The following is a 27,140-nucleotide window of genomic DNA, read 5'->3' as shown; positions in this document are numbered from 1 at the left end:
ACGAATTGGGCAACTCGTAAAATATGTACGTTTTAGCAAAAATCGTACAAATTCGTACGAGTGAGGTCGTATGAATTGGTACGAATTAGCCGCCTCGTAAAATTTGTACGAATTGGCGTGAGATCGGGTTAAAATATAGCAACGATATCTCACAACCAATTTGTGTGAATTCGTTCCATTTGTCTAAACCCCAGTCATGGGTTAGGGGTGGGGTCAGGGGTTGGTAATTCGTACGAATTCATACGAATTGGGCAACTCGTAAAATATACACGATTTAATAAAAATTATTTAGTCCACTTGTGTTTTTAATTTTGTAAAAAGCACTGGCACATTAAGGCATTTGTTCACGGATAGGATTGCACTTTGCATTGCTTTTTTTTGTGTGCTAACAATGTTAGATGAATGTCAAATTAAACCATTTCTTGAACTGTTTATATGTTTTTGCGCTAACGTTTTGAGGCCGTTATTAAAGACCAACATTATTATAATTATGTAACTGTTATTATAATTATGTAACTGAAAGAACATGTTCATAACTTTGAAAGAACGTGTTCGAGACAACCTTGCCAGAACGTTGACCAAAGTTCTGAGAATGTTTCCTTTTAGCTGAGTAGCAGTGTGTGGATCCTACAAAGATGGCTGCTGAGTGAACTAACTTTGTCTTGATAGCGGTATACACAACCGGTTGAGTAAATGACTCAGTGACTCGCTCTTAAAGGTAAGTTGTTTTGTTCTCGAACGAATCAGTGTTTTTTGAACGAATCGGTTGAACAAATGATTAACCGCAGACACCTGTCTCCACACCTACTGGCGTAATGGTAAAACCTGCCGATGAGAGTCGCTGAAAAATCCCTACCACTAATGACAGCCTGTCAGTCAATAAAAGTTATGACAGAAAATGTTATTTCTGGCAATACCCCATCCACCCCAAAAATGAAGGTTTGTGATTTGGTTCACGCTGTGTTAGAAGTAGCCCAACAGCAGCACAAAGCAAAGAGTTCTCAGAGCGACCGTGATAGGCAGTGATGATGTCTGCCATCTCCCTCGAGAGGGCAGAGAGAGAAAGCGTTCGTCCGACATGGCTCGAATTAGCATAAAACATCCTACAGGTGGCTCCTCTAGGGCTCCTGTGAACTTTACTTTGCCTGTATCATGCACCTCCCTGGAGAACCGGTCCACAGGAATGTCTGCGGGAGGCTGTATGCATGCAGTTCAGCTCTAAAAAGGTAGACAGAACAGACAAAAAAAAAAAAAGACAGGTGTGACGTCTTTGATTAGTCATATTACACCTTTGCACAGTCTGGGATAAAGAGCACAAAAGCCCAGGAATATTACTCAGTTGCACACTGTGAGCTGTCAATGTCTCAGGATGTTTAGATCAGATGTGACGGGACAGCAAGGGTGACGGGACAGCAAGGACCCCGCGTAATTGCAGTAACTTAATATATCATTGTTGTGCGCACAGAGCCAATTTGTTCCTCAATTTTTAATTAATCAGAAATTCATTAGAAAGTTATTAGCAAAATAGGAAATGCTGCAGGATTTGTTGGCATGTTTGTTGGCATCTGTTCACAATTTTATTTTATTTTATATAAACGGAAAAAGGTTTTCATTGTTTTAGGTTTAGTTTACAGTATAGCACTGGGCCAAACTCTGTTGAGCTTCAACTGGCGGATAGATTTACTTTTCCTGCAAAATGCCATTGTGACCGGGTGCTCTACTCCCATGTTCTTTAATAATAAATGATGTAATTAACTCAAGCTGCTGCCGATAAACCCTTTAAACTCTGTGACGCGTTATTTCCGATCTGCTATAAATAGCCTCCTTTTCATTTCTGTTGAGACACGTCACTTCCGATTGTCCCGGGGGTTCCCTTTTGCTTCCAACGTGCGGGGGATTTGATTGCGGCTGTACGCCAGCGTTTGCGTGTTCCTGAAATGGCGATTTCTTTGGCTTGTTTCAGGCACCAGTAAATCTGTTTACGCAACGCGGCAGTATCAAAACAAATCAACCAAGCGATCTAATAAGAGTTTACAGTTCAGAGTGCTGGACTGGTTCTATCGTCGGGTAAGTCTTCTTTATCATAGGAAATTATGGATACTGTGTGTTTAGGCATTGATCTGGAAAGTGGGTATTATTTAGCTCGTTTCAGACATATGCAAACTGGTTAATACGTTGCTGCAGGATCAAAACAAATCAACCAAGCGATCTAAAAGCGGGTTGTTCCGAGTGAGTGACGTGGGTCTATCGTCGGTAAGTCTTTTCCTGATCGGGTGGAGAATATTGGGCATTCATGCTGGCGTTTAACCATTGTGTTTCCCTTCTAAGGTGTTCGAGATCTCTCCACGCTGCCTCGTTGTCAGTATGTAACGCGAGGAATCGCCGTTGTCCTATAACTTATTATTTTCGATTGTTTCTTTTTTTTATGTTTCTTTATGTGAGTTGAATAATGGTTCTATTCTTTTGGTTTGCTTTTCTCTGATCTGAGACTATTTATTAGTGGGAATTATAGTCTTCAGTCAAGCGGTTGTTTTGTCTTTTATTATTATTGTGTCTGTTGCTGTTACATTTGATTTATTTTCTAATTGTGATTTTTGATGTGTGTGTGTGTGTGGGTGAGAGAGTAATTGTGAACTTCTTTAGCTAGACGCTGAGGGCTTCAGCCAGGACTGCTCCCTTGTTTTCTCCGCGTGCTGGTGGTGGTTTGAACACTGGGTGCTGTGTGCAGTGAGATGCACGGATTTTGTGTGTGAGTGATAAGCGTTTACTCCAAAGTGTGTGGCTGTATTCCTTGTCTTTTAGCCCTCAGCCAAAGCTTTTGAATGTACTGTTGATTGTATGTTAATGTTGTAGTGACTGACTTTTGAAGGACCATATTGCTCTGACAACCTAACCTGTCTTTTTATGGTCAGATGGTGTGGCGTGCCCAGCCTGGTACACTAAGATAATTTTAATGTGTTTTTAGTATTAATAAAGAACTTTTGTACGATATTCCTGTCTCTGCTCCTTACTAGTGCAACCAACTTGCGTGCCTTAAGATGAAGCGTATTAATTATTCTCTGTGTGATGTCAGAGTGGCGTAGTCGGTTTTCTAAAGTTACATTTGTTCCATTCTAAGTAGTACGGCCCTAGTGCCACTAAGAGTACGGTTCCTTCCTGCCACACCATGATAAACTCAATTTTTAGAAATCATTTTTGTTGATGTTAGTTGTCCAGGCTTTGAGGCACCAAAACAGCCCCAAACCTTGATGGCCCCGGTTTTCTTTTCTCCACACATAGCCGTGTGTGTTTTCCCAAACAACTCAACTGGATTCAACTTAAGAATGTTTTGCCAGTAGCTCCGTGTAACATCCGGGTGCTTTTTTTTTTTTTTTGGGGTGACTTCAAACAAGAAGAGTGTTTTTCAGACATGGCTTCTATACCCCCTTTAGATTTTAGAGCTATATTTTATGACTAATAAATGCACAAAATCACTCTTGCATATTGTTCTTGCATACATTTTAAAAGTGTGTTGCAGTGAATAAAACCCACGACCTTGGTGTTGCTCACACCAAACTCTACCAGTCGAGCAAAAAGAACATTTATTCATGAACTATTCACACTGATAAATAATCTACTTGCTCACAAATAAAATATGTCCAACCAGATGCTTTCAAAGACCCGTTAAGATCACTTTGGACGGCCTTGCTCTTTAATGTTTGCTTTTCTGCTTCCTGCTCTCTCCCAGATCACTTGTACTTTGAATGAGAGCGACACAAGCCAGGACGCCGGAAAGCTCTAATGTGTGACTCTGAGAGTAAACAATTTCATTTATTGATAAAAACTTAAACACCCCTGACTATGTTTCAAATGACTCCTGCAGACATCGAGAGATAAACCGGCCTCACCGCACAGTTCCTAACCGTTTTCCTCTCTAACCCCTAAGGAATTTCTTTGGCGCAACTGCTTTGGCTCCGTCTCAAATCACACCTACGAATTAAAAATAGTGATGTTTCCTCATATCTAATGGGTGAAGATTGAATTGCCCACACAAAGCGGTATACGATGAAACATATCACACTATATCTGTGTGGTTCGGAGGAGATCTAACATATTCTAAATTACATTTACAGACTACTGGGAACAATGGGTGTATCACAAATCTCTTAGATAAAACCACAGCATGTACTGTGCACACAGCTTCTGAATTTGTACTAGCAGTATTATTGCTGTTGCTGACACTATTATTTATTCGTTTTTGTATTAATGTTATTTATAGTATATGTTTTTGCTATCAGGACATTGTAGAAAACTTGCAGTACTGTCTTCTATAATGCATTATTTTTTTAGGTTTTTAGATTCAAACAAGATATGATACGTCCACATGGTGTAAACCAAAAAATGGATACTTTTATTCATAAAGAATTCATCAAAGAATCTTGAAACAAAAATCATGGTTTCTGCATGGTTTGAGCAGCAAATCAGAATGATTCCTGAAGGGTCATGTGACACTGAAGACTTGGAGTAATGACGCTGAAAATACAGAATGGCCATCAAATGACATTTTCAAATATATTACATTGGAAAACTGATCATATAAATGGTGAGCAAAGAGACTTATTTCAAAAACATTCAAAAATCAAACCCTAACTATGTATATATATAATCATTCCAGTATCACATTATCTGAGTAAACCATGAGCGAGACACTCTTAAAAATAAAGGTTCAAAAAGGTTTTTTTTACAAGTGTTATAAGACAGCATCTCCCCAAAACCCCACAATAACACTCATAGTAGCTGTTTTTGGATGCAAAGTTGTATTTCAGAATTTACATCTGTTCAGGCGCCAACATGTTTAATTCACAGTTCTATTTTTTTTCCCTCCCAAACTTTTAGTGGAATCGGTGTGAAAATATACCTTTATTTCCTAGTCACAGCACACACCTGAGCGTCCCCTTCTAGCATTTATCACAAAGATTCATTTTCCTTCTTAGTAACAGCTCAGATTAATGAATGGTACCGAAGAGCAAAATTCACCTCTTAAACCGTGACCTTCAAACACGCAGTTCCAGAGCAGCTTAACAAATGTATACACCAGCACCCTAGCTAGTGTCATGTAAGAGTCATTATTTATTTATTGAGTTCACAGTTGCCATTACCACCCATTTTCTTTATTGCCTAAAGCACAAAAGCAGCCCCTGGTCACCCTCCACTTTCATTGTATGGAAAAAAAGCAGCATGAACACTCTGCTAAACATCTCTTTTTGTATTCCACGGATGAAAAGAATGTCAAATGGCTTTGGAATGAAAGAATGTAAAATACAGGTCGCTAAAGAAGCACATATTCTCAAAAGCATTATTTATACCTTCTGTGGTAATATAAGCTACTACTGGCTCGATACAGATGATGCAACGGCGGCCAATTCTTTGCAGACTCGAGTTTCAAGATGCTCCTTAATCAAGTTTATTAATAACATTGACCAAATATAGCTAGAGTAGAAAAGACCACACTCCATCCCACTTGTACTTTAGTTGAGAGGGAATAAAATGTGGACTGACTTTGTCCCTCTTTCTTTTGAAGTGAAGCTCTCTGGCTCGCACCTTTAAAAGCATTCGCTTTAACAAACAAGCCAGGAAGTGCTACACCGTCTGGTTTGTTATGAGCACACATGGAGTCAGTACATTCTTGATTAAAGTCCAAACATAAAATTGAGATGTCTTATATTTTTCATGGTTTAGATATTTACCGTTGGCAGATACAGTATGGCTAATGCAGTATGTATAATGCGTATACACTGATGTGTCTCAAGCTGTTTTTGAAGGGCTTTAGTGTATATTTCTTTGAAAATCCATACATTGTACACAAATATCTTCACTGTAAATAATGTTAGCAGATCTTAAATAATGCTGAAGGAGGCTGGAAGTATTTGGAGGAGGGATCTACTACATTTGGGTACATTAGGCTGGAAGCCAGGCCAGTCACTGCCATATTTGCTGACTGAAGTTAACAGAGCCTTTTTGAGAATAAAGAGTCCATCACTTTAAGTTTCTCTGACAGGTTGATGTAAGGGCAACAGATATTGCACTCCATCTCCTCTATGAATTAAGTTTTCCTGTCTCATGCCTGCCTCCGCGCCAGTTTTACCGTATGCCGCGGTAAGTGCCTGATCTGTCATCGTAATCATAATCAAGTAAATGGGAAAGATTTTCTCTTAAGTTAGTTTTTTTTTTTTGAAATTAGACTGTGAAAAATAGCAGAAAAATTGTGAATCTGTGTGAACGGGGATCGTTCTGACGACGTCGTCGTCTGTACGTGAAAAACACAAAGGAACATTTTTCAGTTTTTCATCATTGTTGTGTAAACATACCATTCTACTTTGTGAGTCTTTCACATTGAATCGGTTGACCTGGTAACACTTTTTTTTCATTAGGCTACTTAACTACATTACAGTAGTTAACATGAACTAATAATGACCTACAACATTTGTTATTTTTTTGTTCATGTTAATTTTAACATTTAATAATACATTATTAAAATCAAAAGTGAACATGCACAATGAGCTGTATTTGTATCAACAAATGTATCGCTCATGGTTACTTCATGTCAGTTAATACATTAACTAATGTTAACAAATGACACTATTGTAAAGTGTTACCGTTGAACTAGATCACAAAACAACTGTAAAATGATTTGTTCACAAACTGAATTAGCCTGAAAACAACTTGATTAGTTACATGTCATGACAACACTGTTAATATTTTGCTATTTAACATGCAAAAGGCTACAGAGACTTTTACGTAGAGACTTGACTTTAACCTGATTCATTTCTGTGAAGGGTCTAAAACTGATTCACTAAAGTGAATCCATTTTCACATTGATTCGGCTATAAAGCTGCAGCAAATACTTTTTTTTTATCTTGTTAATATGGGAGAAAGTGCAATATGCAATATGCCGGAATAAGTCCCACCTTCTATGTTAAAGAGCCAATCACCAACTAAAGTTGCGGCACTGCAGCTGCCATTAGAAGCTCTGGTTGCCATTTAAAAGTAGAAGTCTGTTTTCTGAGTTTTGTGCTCTTGCGTTTATGACTGAACATGCCCATTGGTTGATCCAGCCTGAAAAATGATTTTCAAAATATAGTATTTTTGTCATGACTTGATCATTTAAAACACAAAATCCATGAGACAGTTGTTGTCAGTTGTTTCAAATATAAAAATGTAATCATAAGCTTGGCGAACAGCTTTGGAGAATTTGATGTTTCCCCATTCATAGAGATAGGAGATCTACTTGCATTACTGAAATAGCTGCCCGATAGGCGTTTCAAAGATGGCCGCCAAAGTGAAATGACTTGCCTGAAATTAAGGGACATTGGCTGCATGCGCAATACAGTCTAACATTTAAATATTATGACACTACAGAAAAACACTAAGAAAGTCTGTAAAAATACAGCCCAATGTACAGTGTTAATTTGAATTTGAAGTCACTGGATATGATTATGGAAGACAGCAGCGAAGTTAGTCAGTGAGCTGTCTTCAAAATGCTGCCTTCGGATAATCCATTCCAATGTAGGAAGGCATCAAGGCACATCCAAATCCAATGTTAGTTTCACTTTCCTGTCTCCTGAGATACCTTCATCTGATGGATTTTTGAAGGCAGCATAGATATATCCTTTGCTGCCTTTGATATCCCACAATCCTGTGCTTTCCATTCTGTGACAGTTGAGCTAAAAAACAAAGATGGCATCTGAAAGTTGCAGTTGGTGATCAGTTTGTGTGTAGATGTACGTTTTTGACCAACGTTTTCCACTTCTGATGTCATTGCTAGAAATAAATTACTATTGTAGTGATTAAATATTTGCTTAATTCTCACCAAAGCTCTCTCTGTTTTCTGTAGATTATTAAACCGTTATGCTTCCTTAGAAGTCAGTCTGAAAACAGTTTTGTGAGGTGCGTTTGTGCGCAAAACACTGCCTACAAAGTCATTGCCTGATAATGCAGCGAGACAAGAAGTCAGCAGCCTAAGTTTTCGGAAGCAGGAATTACAGTGACAGCTCTACACAAGCAAAACTTGGAAAAACTGTGCAAGAAAAACTTTCCTCTCTATCTCCTCATCCTTGTCGACTTATCGCATGCGCACAACTTTGCTGGTTTCCATTGCACATCACCTTATAAATGAACAAGTATGCTGACTTCAGTATGACGTGCTATGTGCCATCTATGTTATTGTTCTTTTGTGCATGGGTTGAGGATCGTAACCTGTTCACACTTGAATTCGATACTAGCCACATTTTTTTTGTGATCAATTATTTATTTATTTTCTTACAATCATTGTTTACACATATACTGGCCACATTTTTTAAAAAGAAAAGAATGGGAACAGCCATACAAAAAAATAAAATCTGATCTGAGCAATAAATCAGAAATGACAGCTTCAGCGTAGGTTCTGCCAGGAAGACTCAATCAGCGTGCCACGTATTACTTCTCTCCTAACCAATCATGTGCTAACACTCACAGTATAAAAGATCGGTACTTACATTCGTCTGAGTTCGCAGATGCTGACGCTGCCAAGTACCTCCATCCTCCCCAACCACCACCCAGATGGCACCTTCCCCTTCATCCTCCCCACCACCACCAGGATGGTCCCTTCCTTAACCCCCAGGGGGGGTCGGCTGCGCCCCTGCCTTCGTCTTCAGGCAGGATATGCAGATTCCGCTACCCTCGCATTGCTCTCTAAGGACGGGGCCTACGCCAAAGAACTTTATAAATTCATGCTTGCTGGGCTGTTAATAAATATACGCTGTTATATCAATTTATCTCCCGAGTCTTTCTGGTAGAATTAAGGTTTGCAGTGTGAATGGAGCCATATCACAGTCCATCTTCCCTACCAAAAATGAACCATGGTTTTTTTTTATAGTTAAAGTGTAGTAACCATGTTTTTGTGTGTGTGTGGATTGATTACCATTTGTATAACCACAGTTCTACCACATATACCATGGTTACTGGGTTGAAATAAATACATTTGAAAAAATCATGAAAGCTTTGGGAAAAGCTTCCCTGGCAGGTTTTTCTTTTTCTTGAGCAGGAGTGTATGTTTGGTGAAGAAAAGCAGTGCATTATGGAGGTAAAGCGTCTGGCATTCTGAACACTGTTCTCATTCTGTGTCACTGTTTCCAGGGGAACGCGGGCAAAATGCCCAACCTGATTCTGCCCAATCATCCTTGCCATGTAAGTTGGGGTTTGGGTGAGTTTTGCCATATTTTTAAAAACGGCAAAGCATTTCTGTCAGGACCACCATCGTCAAATATGATTGACGATTAGCATACAGTTTGGATTGGCGGTATGGTCCCGTTCTGGGGTGCGTTTCCCGAAAGCATCGTTACTCAACCATGGTCACAAGTTCCGTCGTTATCAGCATAGTTCAACGATTTGGTGTTTCTCGAAACCATCGTTCCAACGAACGTTCGCAAACAGCATCGCAAACTTGTGTGTTTGGAACGACAGCTCTCGAGCTGTGGTTAGAAGCATAGTTTCTAGTTTACATGAGATATAGACTGAATAAATCCTTACCTTTAGCTAAATAAGCAAGCTGACATTCAGTACAACCCGTGTTATTTATTTAGAATACATACAAATGTAATTTACGTCTTTTAGTTTGTCAAGAGATTTAAAACACCGTTTTTGAAGACTGCGCATGTGCCAAATATTGAGTCTGGTAATAAAGCAAAATAACTGAGAAAAATTAGAAATGGTCTTCAGATGCCACGTCTGTAACTTATATGACAAAATCTAGCGTTAATTCGATCTCAAACAGATTAATTAAAATAATTTATTAGTCCACCACGTGCGAGACGTCATAAACCAACGTGGTTGAACGATACTTTGCGACATACGGTTTCGGGAAACAGTCGTGACGAGCTAGTTGATTTCTCCAACGATGCATCGTACTATGGTAGTTAAGCAGTGAGCTATATAGTTGAACGGGAAACGCACCCCTGGGCGAGAACTCCCTGCGCATCCATGCAGCCTAGCATGGATAAGAGCAGGGAGAGCAGCGATAACCCCCCTTGGGGTAAACAGAACAGAACCAACATGAATTTATGCAAAAATTATTCATTCAAGATTTTAAAGGATAATTCCGGTATTTAACACCTTGAGTCTATATTGTAGTTTGTTTTGGATGAACAAGAGTGGTGGACAACATTTTTTTGACAATGGTTCCTCTCTCGAGTTTTTGACTATAATAGAATTGGCCATGGACCCATTTAACATTGGAGTCAATGTGCATGTCCGAAAATGTCATTAAAACAGCCAATAATGTTCGTTTACAAAACTGTTAAACTCACCGAGTGGTTAGTGGCGTTCGTTGATGATTATAAACAATATATCGTCGCAATATATGATTCCAATCCGTTTATTTTGCTATAGTGGAACTATTTTGTCAGAACCGTGTAACTTCAGCTCAATATTTGAATCTGAAGCGTTAGCACACTCCCGACCACTTGATGGCGATAACCGATGTTTATGTCTCGCGGGACACTCACGGTCACAGTCGAGTTCAACTTCATATTGCACTGGTCAGTGGTCACGTCTTTTAATATGGTTAGAATTTGTGCAGTCAAAAACTGCGGTAAAGAGCTCTGCTCGCTAGCCTTATGAGAAACGGAAGCGAGCAAAAAGACTACATCGACCAAATGTAAACAGCCCCCTTTCCGTTTCCGGTAGCGCATTTATATTAACCTGATATTAACGAGCACTCAGTCCTTCAACAGAATTCAATGGGATTTTACAAAATGACGAATAAAACACGACAGAAACTGTATTTCGCAACACTTTTTGTTTCTGGAACATCAACTAACATCACTAATCACTCGGTGAGTTGCACAGTTTTGAAAACTAATGTTAAAGGTTGTTTTAATGACATTTTCGGACATGCACATTGACTCCAATGTTAAATAGGTCCATGGCCAATTATTTTATAGTCAAAAACTCGAGAGAGGAACCATTGTCAAAAAAATGTTGTCCACCACTCTTGTTCATCCAAAACAAACTACAATATAGACTCAAGGTGTTAAATACCGGAATTATCCTTTAAGGTACAACATAATTCGAGAATTTATTCTGATTCAAGAGGAATCAGAATGGCAAATCCTGACTGGATGAGAGGTGGAGCTGGGGATGGAGGAGGGTAATTCGCTCCTGAGAAACGCGATAGCTGCTGATAATACTGAAGGAGCTTATACATATGTATACGGTGATAGGCGTCGTATTCCTATAGGTAGATGCGGATCAGCTGAGAGTCAGCTGATGCGAGCTTGACTAACGTGACCTGCCAGAACTGACGCTACTCTTGATTTTTACGTTGACACCAGGTTCTGTATTGGTTTCCAATACCTCAATTATTTCTGCAAGTACGTAACCTGCTTGCTCACAGATTGTTTGCATATTTAATCAATTACGATTTAGGCTTGATTTCTGTTTTTCAACGGCAGGCTTGTGTTGTGAAACAAACATTCAAAGGAGACCCCATACCGAAGTGTCTTGCTGTCAGCTGAACTGAAATAGCCCATGCCCAGGAGACAGAGCAGGTAGACACTGGAAGCCTGCGGTGATCAAGGCAGACAGGGTCAGCGGGAAGCAGAGGAACAGGTCTGCCATGTCACTGACTAAAGTGCTTGCTTGGCAGTGGGAGAAATATAAATGAAGCATTGCCCAAACAAATGCCACTCAGTATGTAGATCGGCACACAAACACACCGACAAATGAGGCAAAATAAGATGCCCTTGCTAACTTGAACGTGACTTCGAACACACTTTCATGCAATTTTGTACTTACGTTCTTGAGACATTGTTACACCTGGCGCCACCGTTGTGCATGTCAGACTTTGCATTTGATTATCTACAATTTGATTTGCTCAGGGAAATCCACACTGCGAACAACATATTTGTATTATTTAATAAGGATAGTGTACCTTCAATATTATAATTCCTTTTTATATAACTTTTTTTTTGTTTCAAAACTAACAACATTTAAATAATCAATCCTTTTTCCAAAACGTGTTTTGTTCTTACTCTCATGGTAAGCCTATTGTAAGTCTTTATATTACGGTCTGTTCAAACTTGTAGTTTGGTTCGTTTGGTCTGGATAATAAAAAAAAAAGGAATAAAAAAAAAAAAACTTTAGTCCTGGTCTGCTTATGGTGCGTTCACACCGGACGCGAATAGCGCGTCAGGCGCGAGTGATTTCAATGTTAAGTCAATGCAAAGACGCGTTATGCGTGTAAAAAAATCCTGCCGGCCGCCCGAGTTGAAAAATCTGAACTTCTGCGTTGCAACACAGTCTCACTCCCTTCTCGTCAAATGTCTGCGTCAATTCGCGCCGCGTTAACCAATCAGGAGCCTGCTTGCTTCACGTGGCATAAAGTGACCTAGCATAACAAACTCCCGCGGGAAGTCACTCATTCAAAATGGAGGAGAAACTAATTTTAGCTGTGAGTGGTGAACCGGAATTATATGACTCAAGTTCATACTTTTATAGAGACAGGAAGTAAAAGGACCTCGCTTGGAAGAAGATAAGTGAGGAGATTGTACAACCTGTTAAGTTGTAAGATATACAAATTTCACTTTTGTGTCACGTTATTGACATTCTAACCAGCTAGCAAGCTGTCGTGCTGCTAGTTTACAACTATTTGTAAATCATTTATTATTTGATAAATGATCTATCAACATCAGACATCTTGTAAAAAAAGATGGCCGCAAAACGGGTTTCGAAACTTTTGCCTCTGACGGACTTTCGCTTTAAATGTATGTTTTTACGCAGGTCAATTTCGCTCTTGACGCGCGAATGGACACAAAGTGATCAAGCGTATAACTAGACGCGGCAGGCGCGAATTTGACTCGCTATTCGCGTCTGGTGTGAACACACAGTTTGCATTCACATTGGCATTTTTACACCGATCTGATAAAAAAAATCTGACAAGTACTGTACAATCTAAAATGTTTGGGAAGAAAGGAACTATGTATAGTTATATACTGGATGAAAAATGCTCAAATATTTGATATAATTGTATTGCTTATTTTTTTATGAAAATGTACATCAACAATTTAGAGCCATGTAAATAAAGGGAAATTACATAGACCTATAAGCTGATGCAACTTTAGTTATTTAATGTGCAATTGTTATAATGATGACAGATTTTAAGTCATAGCAACTTGACATTTTAAGTTGAGTCAAGACTATAAATTCAGACTAATTAAGTAAATACACCCAAAAAGCCATGCAAACTGTTCTCTTCGGTTTTATTTAAATTTACAAACTCCTCATTTTTAACAGCACACGGCCTCTTCATAAAAGCTAATGCATCATTCTGGTATCATCACGTTTTTTTTCCCTTCTTTTTTTTCAAACAGAGCAACGGGGAATTTGACTGGAGACATTAAGGAGCACGTTCTCATACCTCCTGTGATATAACTGCTGTTCCCCTCTTAATGAGTTGAGTGCTTTTTATTTTGGTTTTGTTCAGCAGGCTGCTAATTAAATTAAAATATGGAGATAACGGACAGAGAGTGGTAATTAAATTCAGGGTCCTTAAACTAAATCACATGAGTGACTATTTGCTAGAGAGGTACATTCAAGATTGAGTTAACACTGACTTCCGTAATTGTTTACTTAACAATTAAATTTTTCCTCATCACTGAACAGTAGCAATAAATCTTTTGTAAAGCTATAAAGCCATTTACATATACTCGCTGCTAGAGCATGATTGCTTTGCACATTACTTATGATGCATTTGGTACGGGTCACAATTGCGAAGACTGGAAGATTACAGTAACTCGTAATGAAAATATACCCATGTTATATTGCCTGTCCTCACTCAAAATACGTCTCATGCGGCTTTATTTTTTAAGAGATTTATGTATCTAACCTATGTTGGTATAGACTAAATCAAAGTTGCTTTAGACAGCTCAAGTGTCAAGCTTTCAACGCCCTTAATTTTATTTTAAATTATGCGGTTCGGAAGATATAATAAGTTTCATTACAAACCATGATGTTTGACATTTTAGTACTCCAAAGTCAATAAAGGTTTATTAGTTCATTATTTAAGTGTCAAATCCCAGCCCACACGTGCTTTATTTTAAGTTTTTGTTTCTTCTTTTTTTCGGGCTTTCCTTATGCTCTCCATGCAATGCTGAACTCCACAACGGTAACATTTGTAATGAAAAACTCAATACCCAGAGATGAACTCCTCTCTGAATTAATGACAACTATCGATACTTTTTATCATGTCCGACTCTCACTCAATATTTTTTCTGGTTTTATATTACAACCGAACAAACAGTAAATCAAACAGTTCAAAATTATGATTTATTAGCAAGCAACAGTTCCACCAAAACAACATTGTCTGTCTGTCTACTTTTTTAAATGTACATTTTTCCAGTTGAAGTTTGCTCTCTCACTCTATAGTCAGCATCATTGGTGCATCAGATAAGCAGTCACATCATGAAAATGAGGCCGATAATTCAAGCTAAAAGACATTTCTTGTCCATCAGGTAATTTTCTGATTATGGGCTCCAGATTTTTATTGCGCCTTCAGCAGCCCCCGAAAAGTCATTTAAGACTTTGAGTGAGAATTTAAGACTCTGTGTCGATTTTATGAGATTTTTAATATTGTGCCAAATGTCAGCCCCTCTTAGTCAAAGACAAACCATTTGGGGATGTAATGTCCTTTTCACGATGCCACCGCAGGGACGGGGTTAAAAAAGGGAAACGGCCGTTTAGCACTTCAAAAAGACGTCAAAGAAAAACTGTAAATATCAAAGACAGCAGCTAGATTCCCGAAACAAACTAATTAACTTTAACCAAACAGCTTAAAGGATTGGAAGTCGACAGTTTAGGTTAAAGACGGATCTGAGGGAGAGTGACCTTTCCAGTAATGACTCCACACTTCAGTGTCAGGGGACTGACATCCTTCGTGTCAGTACGGTAGGAATGACACGTCCACACTTTTCTCGCACGTCAATGAGAAATGGCAGGAGCTTGGAGAACGCTCCTCACTTCTGAGATTTAGACCATTCCTCCACGACAAGCATCCGCTCTTGTAAAGCTCAGTGGTGTGTATGTTTGTGTCATTGGATGTGCGAGGGTTGGAGGGTGAATGTGGGGCTGTTTCCCACCAGAGAATAAGAAAAGTTTGACGGTTGTTTGGTTGTTGTTTGTTTATTTTGCATCTACATTAGTGGCTAGCAGTAATGTCTGGCCCAGGAAAATTGACATTTTCAACCTTTATTAAAATCTAATTAAAAAAAAAATGTAAAAGATTTTGTAAGCAGTTATAGTTGTGCTTGGGGGTCAATTGTTTTATTTGTGATAATGCAATTCATTTTTGGCCAGGCTGTTATACAAACAAATTATGAACACATGCAAAAACGAGAGAACCAACAAAATATTTATAACGGATCATTTTGTAGTAAATTTTTGTAGTCAATATATGCTTTTTTTTAAAACTTGTAGCTGTTTTTTTTTTTTTTTTTTTTTTTGCTGAATAATAATGTCGGATAAATGCTACCTTAACCAAGTTTGGTGTTTTGTTCTTCCCTCAGTTGGAATTGGAAGAAATAAAACAGGTACAAGAACTAGAACTAGCCCAAAACATAACATACAGTACACATGACAATAGGCCTATAATAGATTACATAAATGTGTTATGTTTATCTTATTCTTGTTCTGTTTCTTGTAGACTGTTTCTCTGAAAGAAGTAGGCCTTCTGTCTATCAAAATAGTCTCACTCAAAAAAAAAAAAAAAAAAAGGATCTGTAGTGTGTAATCTAATAAAATTAAATAAAAATCTTTACAGTGTGTAAAAAAACACTTTATAAACATATACCTTCTGCCTGAATTAGCTTTGTATCACAACTAAATCATGCTTCCATCTGCTAAATAGAGCATCTGCAATTAGTCATATTTGCTACAGACAGTGCAGATGCATCTCTGTTAAAGCGCTGCTGTCAGTGATCATTGCCCAAATCAAGGAAGTGAAGTAAACATTCCAATATTTCTCATTACACAAACCCGCTGAAACATGATTCCCGTGATTGTCCCTGTGGCTCAGCTAATGTAATTATATTTGAGTTACACAGCTATCTCGGCTTGCTTAAAGACCTGTCATGTGGCTGGAACGAAGATGGAGTGATATGTTTGTTTTGTACGCCAAGTTCACTATATGCCAGAATACACATGAAAATTAGCATTTATATGATTATATAGACTGTTTAGTTTGTGCATCACACATATGGTGTGTCATATAGACTAGATTTACCATATCTAATGATGCTTTATTGTTATTTTTGGAGCTCGACTTTGTCTGTTCCTATTCACTTCTATTCTATAGAAAAAAAGTTAGAACAACGTGAAAGTGAGCCTTCATTTCTCAATTGTCAAATGTTCCACTTTGTGTTGTGATCGATTAGTAAATTGTGATATTTATTTAGTCATTTGATCCACATTTCTTATCCACAATTAGACATTGTTATTCAAAATAGCAGCTTTTAAATGTGTGGTATTCTTAAGAAACGCCTTTATCGGCTTGACTTTCCACCAGACCCCACAGAAACCACGATCAATAGTGTTTTAATTGCAATCCAATGTGTTTGTCTTTCCATCCACACAGTCAACAGGACATTATTCATCACAGCTTCTTCAAAGATTGGTCTCCATCTTTCACTATCGGCAGATGGGGTTCTGGTATTTGTCCTTCCATTGAACTTCAGTCCACCGGAGCCCATGATAATGACACGAAACGATTGTGAGACCCATTTCTATTTCCTTTCACATTCTATTGCCTCCAAACGCAGCATAATCTCCCTGACATTAGAGGCCCAATGTCTATTTCAGAAAGCATTTTGTGTCCATAATATCTGGAATGATTACTTTTATAGTTTCGAACATAAAACTCCTTTTGCCTGTAAAGAATCCCTCTCACATCCGAGCTCCAATCAATCTGTGAGGATTTTAATAAGTCTTTGCTGTAAAGAAACTTGCAAACTATCCTGCGGTAAAACTAAACAACCTGGTAAACTGCTAAATGCTATGACTCAAAGTAGTTATCATCCAGTTATGTTGTTTATTCGCTATTTTCTCCTGCAGATGGTTGTTCGGAATTGAATCCCAGCATTTGCTGTTTATTTGGGTGATTCCTCAATTAGGGGAACTTTTCTGTTCCCTAGTATTATTTTCAAAATGCTTCAAGTTTTAGTCTACTTTTAGAGAAGATATTAGCTTAATATACGTTTGCATCTTATTAATCACTTTCCCCCTCATTTATAGAAAGTTTAAATGGGTTTTCTCCTCTCCAGAAGATTTATCTTGTCCCTTTAAAATAAATGTATGAAAAGTGTTAAAAGCAGGAGGTTTCTAATTTCCACTAAGAAAATGTCCAGTTTATACTGTACATATATATAGGCCCTATGTTTTCTCTTGTATATGTACCTGGTGTGGGCCTTGCCATTTCCTCAAATATGAAATTGTGACAAAAAAATATGCCTGGCATTTGGAAAAACTGCTGAATCCAGACCTCCGTGTAAGTGAGAACACTTACTCAACTGTTACAAAAGGTTCAGGTAATTTGGGCTGCTGGCCTATTTTGCAGAATGGTGAAGGAAGGTGCTCCGGCATTAAAGAACATGTCTCCTGATTTTGCATTCTGACTGACAGGGAAATGTATGGAATTATTCATAATGGATTTAAATATGATAAAATGTGCAAAATGGAGCTGAATGTAACTTTATTCATAGAGGGAAATAGTTTAAAGGTTGCTTTTTCACAGTTTAGGAGACAAAAACGTTACTAAGAGCTCAAATTTAGCATATATATATATATATATATATATATATATATATATATATATATATGGAGACTTCAGATGCAAAAGCCTCTAAGTGTCATCTGAAATTCTCTTCTAGAATGATAATTTTTATCAAGCTTGAATGTTTATGTTCAGCTATTTCACTTTCAATTACCTATTAATTGTCATTAAAGTGAAATTACTGAACTTAAATATACGAGCTTGATAAAAATGATCATTTTTAGAAGAGAATTTCAGATGGCACTTAGAAGCTTTTGCATCTGAAGTCTCTCTCTATATATTGTCATTAGCTACCGTCACACCAAGCATTTTAGAGAGATTTTCATAAGAATTTCTAGGGGGTGCCAATAATTGTGGCCAACGTGTTTTGGAGAAAAACATTTATTTTATAATGTGATTTTCCTCCCAATTTCAATTGTTTTACTTCAATGAAAGGTTAGATTTTGTGCAAATTCAAAAGGAAACGCAAGATCAAAAGGATAAACAATGCAGATTTATTTGTAAAGCCATCTTTGATCATGTTTACCAAGGGTGCCAATAATTGTGGCCATGAGCGTATATCCTTTTTATTTTTTTATTCCCTATATTTTTTAGGATTTTCCGCCTTATTTTTAAGAACGTTTAAATATTACATATGCAAAAATATATATATATTTTTAGGGATTGTCTCCTCTCCTCTCCTCTCCTCTGCTCTCTAGGGATTTTTCACGTTCCCCTCTAAAATGAATGAAAAGTGTTAAAATCAGGAAGCTTCTTATTTTCACTTTTTCAGTCCTTTTGATATATGCATGCCCAGTCCAGTTTTTTAAAACAAAGAAATGCTGTCATTACCTAGCATTTTAGAGCGAGAGAAAATATTTCAAATCATGTAAATCTCTTCCAGGCGAGGAGAGTCCTAGTTTCAGAAATGTATCGGAATAATATCAGAAATTTCACTAATTCGAAGACTTTAGTATATTAGTAATTATTATAAAGATTATTTATGTGAATTATATAAAGTTAATTATGAATAATATTTGAAAGTAGCTGCATGTGTCATTACCAAACGGTTTATTATTTGATCTTTTTGTAAGTTCAAAGACAATTTACTGATCAAGCAAATATGCTGTTTTAGAAAGTCCATTGGATATTCAACTATTTCTCCAAAAAGAAAAAGAAAAATTAATTGCGATCACACGTGTAAAACGTCCGTCATGCATGACTGCTATTATACACATAATCTTAATGGCATTCTTTCTTTTTTGAAGATAAACTTTTGAAGTAAAACCAATGGACTTTTTGACAAGTTAAAACATTCATTTACATGACATAAAACATGAAACGAGATTTGTCAATAGTTCACGTCTCTCTAATTAAAGATCCACCCATCTACTTTATATTTGCGGTTCATTGTTCAAAAGCACAAATCCTTGGCATGCACAGCCATTTGTGCTCAGCAGACCAAGTTCGCTCGTCTTTTCAGACCTTCTTTAAATGGAGGGTCTCTGTCGCTAACTCTACATAATTAGCTATTAACACGAGAAGGCAGCTTGCAACTAAACCGGAGTTATAGCTCCCATTTACACAGAGAGGCACTCAAGGTGATTAGTATTCACTTTGTTTCGTCTGACTCGCGAGCGCTGAACCTAGGCTTTATTTCCTTGATTCCTATTCACTTTTGGCACTCCTTCCCTGCCCCAGATTTGTGCCATAATAAATTTGCTCTCAACCCCCAATATCACAAGTTTCAATTCCTCTGTGCTATTAATTAGTTTCTTTTAATGTTCCCAACCCTCCATTTGTCTCTATTTTGCCGCCCGGCTCTCAAATAACATTAGGTCTAGAAGTGAGGATTATAAATTACATAAAGGGCATGAGAAATGAAATATCTGCATGGACTTTAGCGGGCGTTTTAGCGTGAGTGTGTGGTCCGTAGCGCATGGTAAATGGTATTGATCACTTGCGTTCCCTCTAAAGGATACTGAACAAATAGCTTCAGATGGGAAAATATGTCACAAGTAATCACTTTGCCATTAGACGTTTTATTGCTAGGACGTTGATCATCAGCAATTATAATGAGATAATTAATTCTGCTCCTTAATCACAGGCAAATTAGAGAGTATAGCGATTGATGATTTTATTGAATAATGCGTCTTGCTTCAACGACGACTTCAGAATTTTGCATATTGTTTCAATACGGCGGCAAATTACTCGTGACAATTATGCCAAAACTGCCTGAAAATGGATCAAAATTCAACAACATGTAAGGGGTTTATGGAAAAATCTACTTTTCAGGCCCCTTTAGATACGTTTTAATTGACAATACAATCGCCTTTGGAAGTATGAGATATTTATCAACCCTACAGGTATGAGTTCACTTCAATTCTCAATATAAACTGGATTTTGATTCATAAAGACGGTCAAATGTTCACAGCTACAGCCTGCATTCAACACTTGTCTCAATCATTAAAATTGACAAGTCCACATTATGCTTGGCAAATCAAAGCAATAGGTCTAATAGAAAGTGCTGATAAAAGTATGAAAAGAACTATTTAGTTGCGAGAGTGTGGATGCTTGACCTTGTATCAGCACGCATGGACAATGGTATGTCATTCGGATTGCTGTCGTTAGGTTTAAGTTTTACAAGGAAGAGAAACTAGTATTATAAGGTGAGCCCAGTACACTAACTGTCAGCAGAGGTGGATCTTCCCTTTATTACTTGACATGTATACTCTTATTCTAAGGGAATCTCTTTGGAACATCATAATAGGATCTTATTCTAAAAGGGATCATTCTGAAAATGTTTGTTATCTCAAGGACAAAACAGCAAACCTACAGTAAAACAAACTTACGAAGCATTAGGAACTCCTGGCCTCTAAATGCTTCCCATAGAGCATCCGTCACTGCCACCTCTGTCTAGCTCCATGTGTTTCAGTGGAATCTCCCGAATGTTTTTCCAGTGATAAATTAGCTGCTCGGCGAAAGATACATTGATTTTTTCCCAGTCCTGAAACGCAAAACACCAAATATAAAATGCTTTCTTTCTCAGGAAAAGGGTGAAGTACATTCTGTGATGGAAAATAATATTTTTGTGATGTGCTGGACCATTTTAATGCACACATTATTTGTGTTCATGAAAATATTATCAATATTTCACATAACAATTGTAATGTACTTTAAACTGTACTTTATTCCTGTGATGCAAAGCTGAATTTTCAGCATCATTACTCCAGTCTTTAGTGTCACATGATCCTTCAGAAATCATTCTAATATGCTAAATTTGATGATCAAGAAAAAATATTATTATCAATGTTGAAAACAGTTGCTGAATCATCCTTGCTGAATAAAATAATGAATTTCTTAAAAATATATATTGTAAAAATATGTATTTCAATAGAATTATTTAAAACCAAACAAAAATGTTTAATTAAAATTATATCTCTCTTAGTATATATATATATATATATATATATATATATATATATATATATATATATATATATATATATATATATATATATATACTGTAGGCTATATATTAAGATTTATATTATACTTTATATATACAAGCTATATATACACTTTTTGTAATAGCAATTAAAGTCCATCCTTTATTTGCTCACTTTCACAACCTGAAGCCAAACCCTTTTACTTCTGATTTCCATGTATTAATAATCATCTTTTTAAAGCACTTTTGGCTGCTCTAAGAACATAAAAACCTTCCTCCAGGTGTCCAACAGTGAATTTAATTTCATTGGCCCAAACCATAAATTGACATCTGGCTGTAATGTATCATAGATGCAAGAAGCTTAAGGACAGCCAGTTCAGCCTCTGTGGTAAATGCAGTTCTGCACATAAAGTCGGGGCAGTGACAGGTTTTTTTGCGTCAAGGCAAGAACTTTGGTGGCTCTCTCCCCGGCGCATTAGAAGTTCCGACATGTGCTGACTCTGGCACGGCGCTATCGATTCGCTGAGCAACAGAATTGAGTCTTAGACGCAGGCCTCAGGGGGGTTGGCAAAGTAATCCTGGAAAACTGGGTTTCTGTGAAAATCGAATCATTTGCATATTGAATTGGGTAATGAGTTTTCGGAGGCGTCGTCCTCTAAATGACAGGAGTCCTGTGAAGGGGGCTAGAGGATAAGCCCTGGCCTGTTAATCCACTAATGTAATGATCTCCGTGTCACCTCCAACATTGCAGGGTCAAGTCAACATCCATGTATGTAATACAGAAGTATTGATGCCTGCTCCTGCTGCCTTTCAATAGATTGTTGTTACTTTTGATTGCATATTTAGCACCGGTGTTCAATCTGGCAGACGAAAAACTTTAAAATGACAATTTGTTGGTGGTGAAAGATGGATATAATTTCTTATGAAAAGCATATACATTGTTCCCTGATTTTGAAGTTTTTAAAAGGCCTAGACATCAAGCAGGGACCTCTGACATCCAAGAGTCAAAATGTTGTTATTTTTTATATGCTCTTTATGTGGTTGTGCTTGTTCTTGTGTGTCTCAGTCAGTAGCTATATCTCCGTCCACCTATTTTTATGCAAATTGTAGGACAGGTAAGCGTTCACCCATCCTCCATCCCCAACTTCATATGCAAGCTTGTGACAGTTAAGTTGCTTGTTCACAGAGATCTATCTATTCAGCTTATTGTTGCTCAACCTTGTGTAAACCCATTACTTGTATTACTTACGTGTGGATTTATGTAACTGTTGGGGGGGGGGGGGTGCTTGTGGACAGCTTGGAAGCTAAACCTTCAGAGCGAAGACGCAGCCAAAAAACTATAGTTTAGAGCCTCTACAACTAACCTTAATCTAACAGAGTGATCCTGACTGAACTATAATTAAACTGTTGAACATTTGAATCCAGAACTGACCGCCCATGAACAAAGATGGCAGGCTTCAAATCACATACTTCCAGCCATTTGATAGCTTTTCTTCAGGTATTGTAGAGCTTCTTGGTTTAAAAGTCATTGTTTTTTGCACTTTTATTTTACACATTACATGGGCCCTATCATACACCCAGCTCAATGCAGCGCTAGGCATGAGGCAAGGTTTTTTTTTGCTAGTTTTTCAGCCCGACGCAGTTATCATTTTTATGTCCTGCGCCACGTTGTTTAAATAGCAAATGCATTTGCACCCATGGGCGTGCTGGTCTGAAAACGAGGTGCGTTCAGGCGCATTGTTGGCGCGTTGCTATTTTGAGGCAACTGAGATAGACTGCGACATTGACCATCTGAAACCTTGTCTTAAGTCAATGGCGCAATATTTTTTAATGTGCACCTATAGGGGGGTCCACAACGCGCGTACACTCTGCTTATCACACACACAGGGATGTGCAGCAGCACACAAACATGCAAAATGTAAAAATTTAAAGGGTTACAATGAAAAAGATTAATATTGTGTACATAAAGATATGGTGGAATCTGGCTTGTCCTGTAGATGGTCTGCTTTAGCGATCTAACCTCGAATCCACCATTTAGAGAATAGGAATCTTTTAGACCATGCGCCGGGGGCGCCGACCATTTTTTTCATCGTTAAAATAGCAAAAGTGGATTCGGATATGCCCTAAGTGCACTGGCGCCATGCACTTTAGACCATGTGCTTAGATTGTTAAAATAGGGCAAACATCATAAATTGACTTATGATTTGATCTGAAGTGGCACTTGCTCTGAAAATTTTGAGAAGGTCCAAATGACACATTCATTAATCTACTCCCTAACATATTTCTCTACCAATGCCACTGAACTGAAGCTCTGATGTCTTCACCTAGAGAATCACGCTGAATGAGAAGTCAGGTTTTCTGAAAACGGTACGGATAACTCTCACTATTCACACAAAGGCTGACTTTCAATAGATTGTATGCCTGTGGTCTGTGAGGGTCAGTTCATATTTCTCCATATAAGAAAATCTATGGGAAGGCATATAACAATACAGCGAAAAGCTTCTGTCCATTCGTCTTCTCCCATCGCCTGACATGGAATAAAAAAACACCATGAAAGGAATGGATCATCTATTAAATCTAAAGAAAGTTTAAAAAAAAAAAAAAGTGGAAGAATCAAAGCAAATTGCCCTTTGAAGGCTTTGTGTTCAAAACAGATTTTCCGGAGCTTGTCAAAGATGACTTTCCCACGTCCGACACAGGGCCGTGACCCCCCACTGCAATGTTTTGAAAGAGTTGTTATTTCCGACGTTACAAGTGGCAGGGACTGTCACTGTGATCGATGCCACCCTCTGACCAGATTGTGTGCTCAATGTCCATAGGGCCCTCCTGCTGAAGTGAAAGACCTGAGCGCTTGTGTCGCCCCCACCTCCAGCGTTTTGACATTTTTATCCCTGTACTTTCCAAATATGCATCTTTTTTTTCAGGCCACAGCGTGCCCAGTTGCCGACAAACTCTGAGGATAAGCTCACGAGGGGGAATTATCTTTGAATAATAAATCGTCTCTGTGTATGAGCGGTGAGCGTTTCTCATTTTTTACTTTTTTATCATTGTTTAGCTTCGCACCCCCTGCAAAAATAAAAATGTGTGGGCATTTGTTGACTCAACTGAACTTGGTGTTCTGCAAAGTACTGATGTTCCATCCCGGTTAAAATTAGAAACAAAAGTGGGAGGAAAATACGAAGTTGACAACTAACATGAAACTGTGACCTCACAGAGGCTTCTGGGAGATTGAAGAGCCAGACATCGGGCATGACAGGCCTCATCTGGACATGCTTTGACCCAAAGGTGAGACAGTTGTGAGTCAGATGAATCTGTTAGTGGCGGTGTAGTCGAAAGTGCATAACAAAAACAGAAAATATGCACTTTTAACCCCTGAACTTTCTGTGGCCAAGAGCCTGTTTCTACTCCATATTCAAGTTCTTATCAATGTCCTAAAGGGATGGTTGAACCATGTTTATTTTTTATTAAAATAGAATGATTTTTATTTTTTTGTTCAGTAGTCCATAAATTCATGCAGCTATGATAGACTCAATGTAATAGTTCAGTCTCTAGAGAGCGCAGGCTGACAGGTTCTTCACATGCAATCTGAAAGCAGTTGCATCATTATCTCTTGACACAAGCTGATTGGCCTCTGCAAATCATGCAGCCAATGAGATTGCTTGCTCAACGATTATGTAGTCTGGTTTAGTGTTTGCTGTAAGCTAGTCCTGACACACTGAACCCCTCCACCTCCCCCAGCTCCACCTGCCTAGATCTGCTACAGGATTTATGTATGTCTATTAATGTAGCATCAGCATAACTTACATGCTCACAGCAGCGTGTCTGTGTATCTATTAGCAGTAGCAAGTCTATACTTGCTCTGCAGCAGCAGTAAACATCATCATAATCACATTATAATTGACTTTATATATATATATATATTATAATTGAATTTAAATTGACATAAGGGTGAGTACATTATTTCTTTAATGCACAATATATCATATGCAGATTTAGGGTTATGATTTGTTTCTTAATACTTTGAAGAGAGTACTTAGGATATTGGTGCTTATCTGCCAAGTTATAAACTCCAGCCAAAGAATCTCAAATCAGACTTCCCTAACATTGAGCCAGGTATCATTATTAAATATTTAATTGCACTAATGATGATTACAATTAGGATAACAACCACGATAATCACCGCAGTAAATATCCTTAAAGGTGGAAACTGAATGCAACGTGCCTGTCCATGTACTACATCAGCTTTCAGATGCACATTATAACGCTTAAACTTCCTAAACAGGTCGCTTGCCAGAACATGTCTGGTTTGATGAATAGTTACCAGGTGTTTCCTACTCTTACAGACAGCCATTAATCTGTTCGCTCAAGAGCAGGAGACACAATGTGTGTACAGTGAGCGATGCCATTCCTCATAATTATTCATTCACGTCTCTTTCTGATCCCTGATGATTGTAATGTGTCTTTTTCCAGGCCCTCGGGAGACTGTCGGAACATCCATTTACACACCAAAAGAGTTGAGAGACAAATATCCAAAGTCATTCCGGCTAACAACTTTTCAGCAAAGGTGAAAGAGTGAGGCGGAGGAGAAAGGGAAAGAAAGCGAGTGAGCGAGCATCTCTTTGTCATGGTAATTGTTAACAGCGAGCGAGGAGGGAGCCTCAGGTGCCCATGCCAACTTAATATCCAGCGACTTTGATTTATTGCCAGATAATCACTCCTATAATCCGCTATAAAAGATAGGATTATTTTTGCCACCTGGCCTCTCTATGTTTATTTAACGAGACGCCGTGATCAGATCAATGATGTCAAGAAGAATGGCACGTCTCCATGAACTTTGAAACCGCAAAGCCTTCCAAGTGATGTCTTCGATTGAGTCTTTGTTATATTGCATTATGGATGGCTTTTATTATACATTAGTCTCACCCTAATCTAAAATGATAGCTTGGATGATGATAGAGTCTTTCTGAATTGTGATTTTTTCCTGCTTTTTTCTTCGTACAGTGTGTCTCTGTGGTCCCTAATGGCAGGGAAGCCCTTGATAAATTCGGCAGTACAGTGAAGGATAACTTCGAAAGCAATTTATGCAGCGACCGGAACAGAATGTTTTTTATCAGATTGATGATAGCGATTTCTGTATTGTATTCCCAAGTATTTTTATAATAATCTGTGCAAACAGACAGACGGCAACAAACTAAATGAGCTGTCATTCAAGCGGGAAAATTAAGACTGCGTGAGATGCTAATACACTAGTTTGTTTCCTTTCAAGTGAGTTACACAGACTGAATATGTAAAGAATATCTATAGGCTTTTATTATTCAGACCGTGTCATGGTACAATCTCAGACTGGTGTCCTTTTTAACAAGTTAATGCATTTAGAAATAAAAAAAAAACATTACATTCCCTTTTTAATGATATGTTATCTTCCTTAATAGGATTTGTGGAGGGTTGCATTTGCATAATGCATTATTACCCAACAAGACGGCCGTCGACGGTGAGATATAGATCTCAGCCACACACACACCATTTCTCAGGTCCACACTTTATTATCCTAGATTTATTCAGCACGAGAGTCCGAGGAACATGACTTCGCAGCCAATGTTCTGGGAGGTTGAAGTAAATGGAAATAGGCATCTTACTTAATTAAGAAAGGCTTCGTGTCCTGCTCGATAAAAAGGGTCTGGAGTTATGGCAGTCATCATAGGGCCCCATAGAGTGAATAATTGGATGTTTTAGGCCGAAAAAATAAATGATCTAGAAAATCCTCTCTCGCTGAGCCAATAGAACTAATTAAAAACGAGGCCGATATCTTGCACTTGCACAAGGGGCGGATGTACGGCTCCCAGATCGTCCCTTGATTAGCACCGCAACTAATTCCAA

General features: G+C 38.1%; 1 long non-coding RNA gene across 1 annotated transcript; it reads left to right on the top strand.

Moving 5' to 3' along the window:
* The first annotated feature begins 12,451 nt into the window (after positions 1 to 12,451).
* On the top strand, positions 12,452 to 24,548 carry LOC306993791. Its single transcript, XR_013796531.1, has 5 exons — positions 12,452 to 12,579; positions 13,386 to 13,467; positions 16,643 to 16,777; positions 24,188 to 24,278; positions 24,478 to 24,548. It is a non-coding gene; the product is annotated as an uncharacterized lncRNA (long non-coding RNA).
* Positions 24,549 to 27,140: the final 2,592 nt, after the last annotated feature.

Source organism: Phoxinus phoxinus (assembly GCF_949152265.1).
Source record: "Phoxinus phoxinus genome assembly, chromosome: 25".
Taxonomy (NCBI): domain Eukaryota; kingdom Metazoa; phylum Chordata; class Actinopteri; order Cypriniformes; family Leuciscidae; genus Phoxinus; species Phoxinus phoxinus.
The sequence above is the reverse complement of the archived record's forward strand: the minus strand, read 5'-3'. Positions and strand labels throughout refer to the sequence as shown.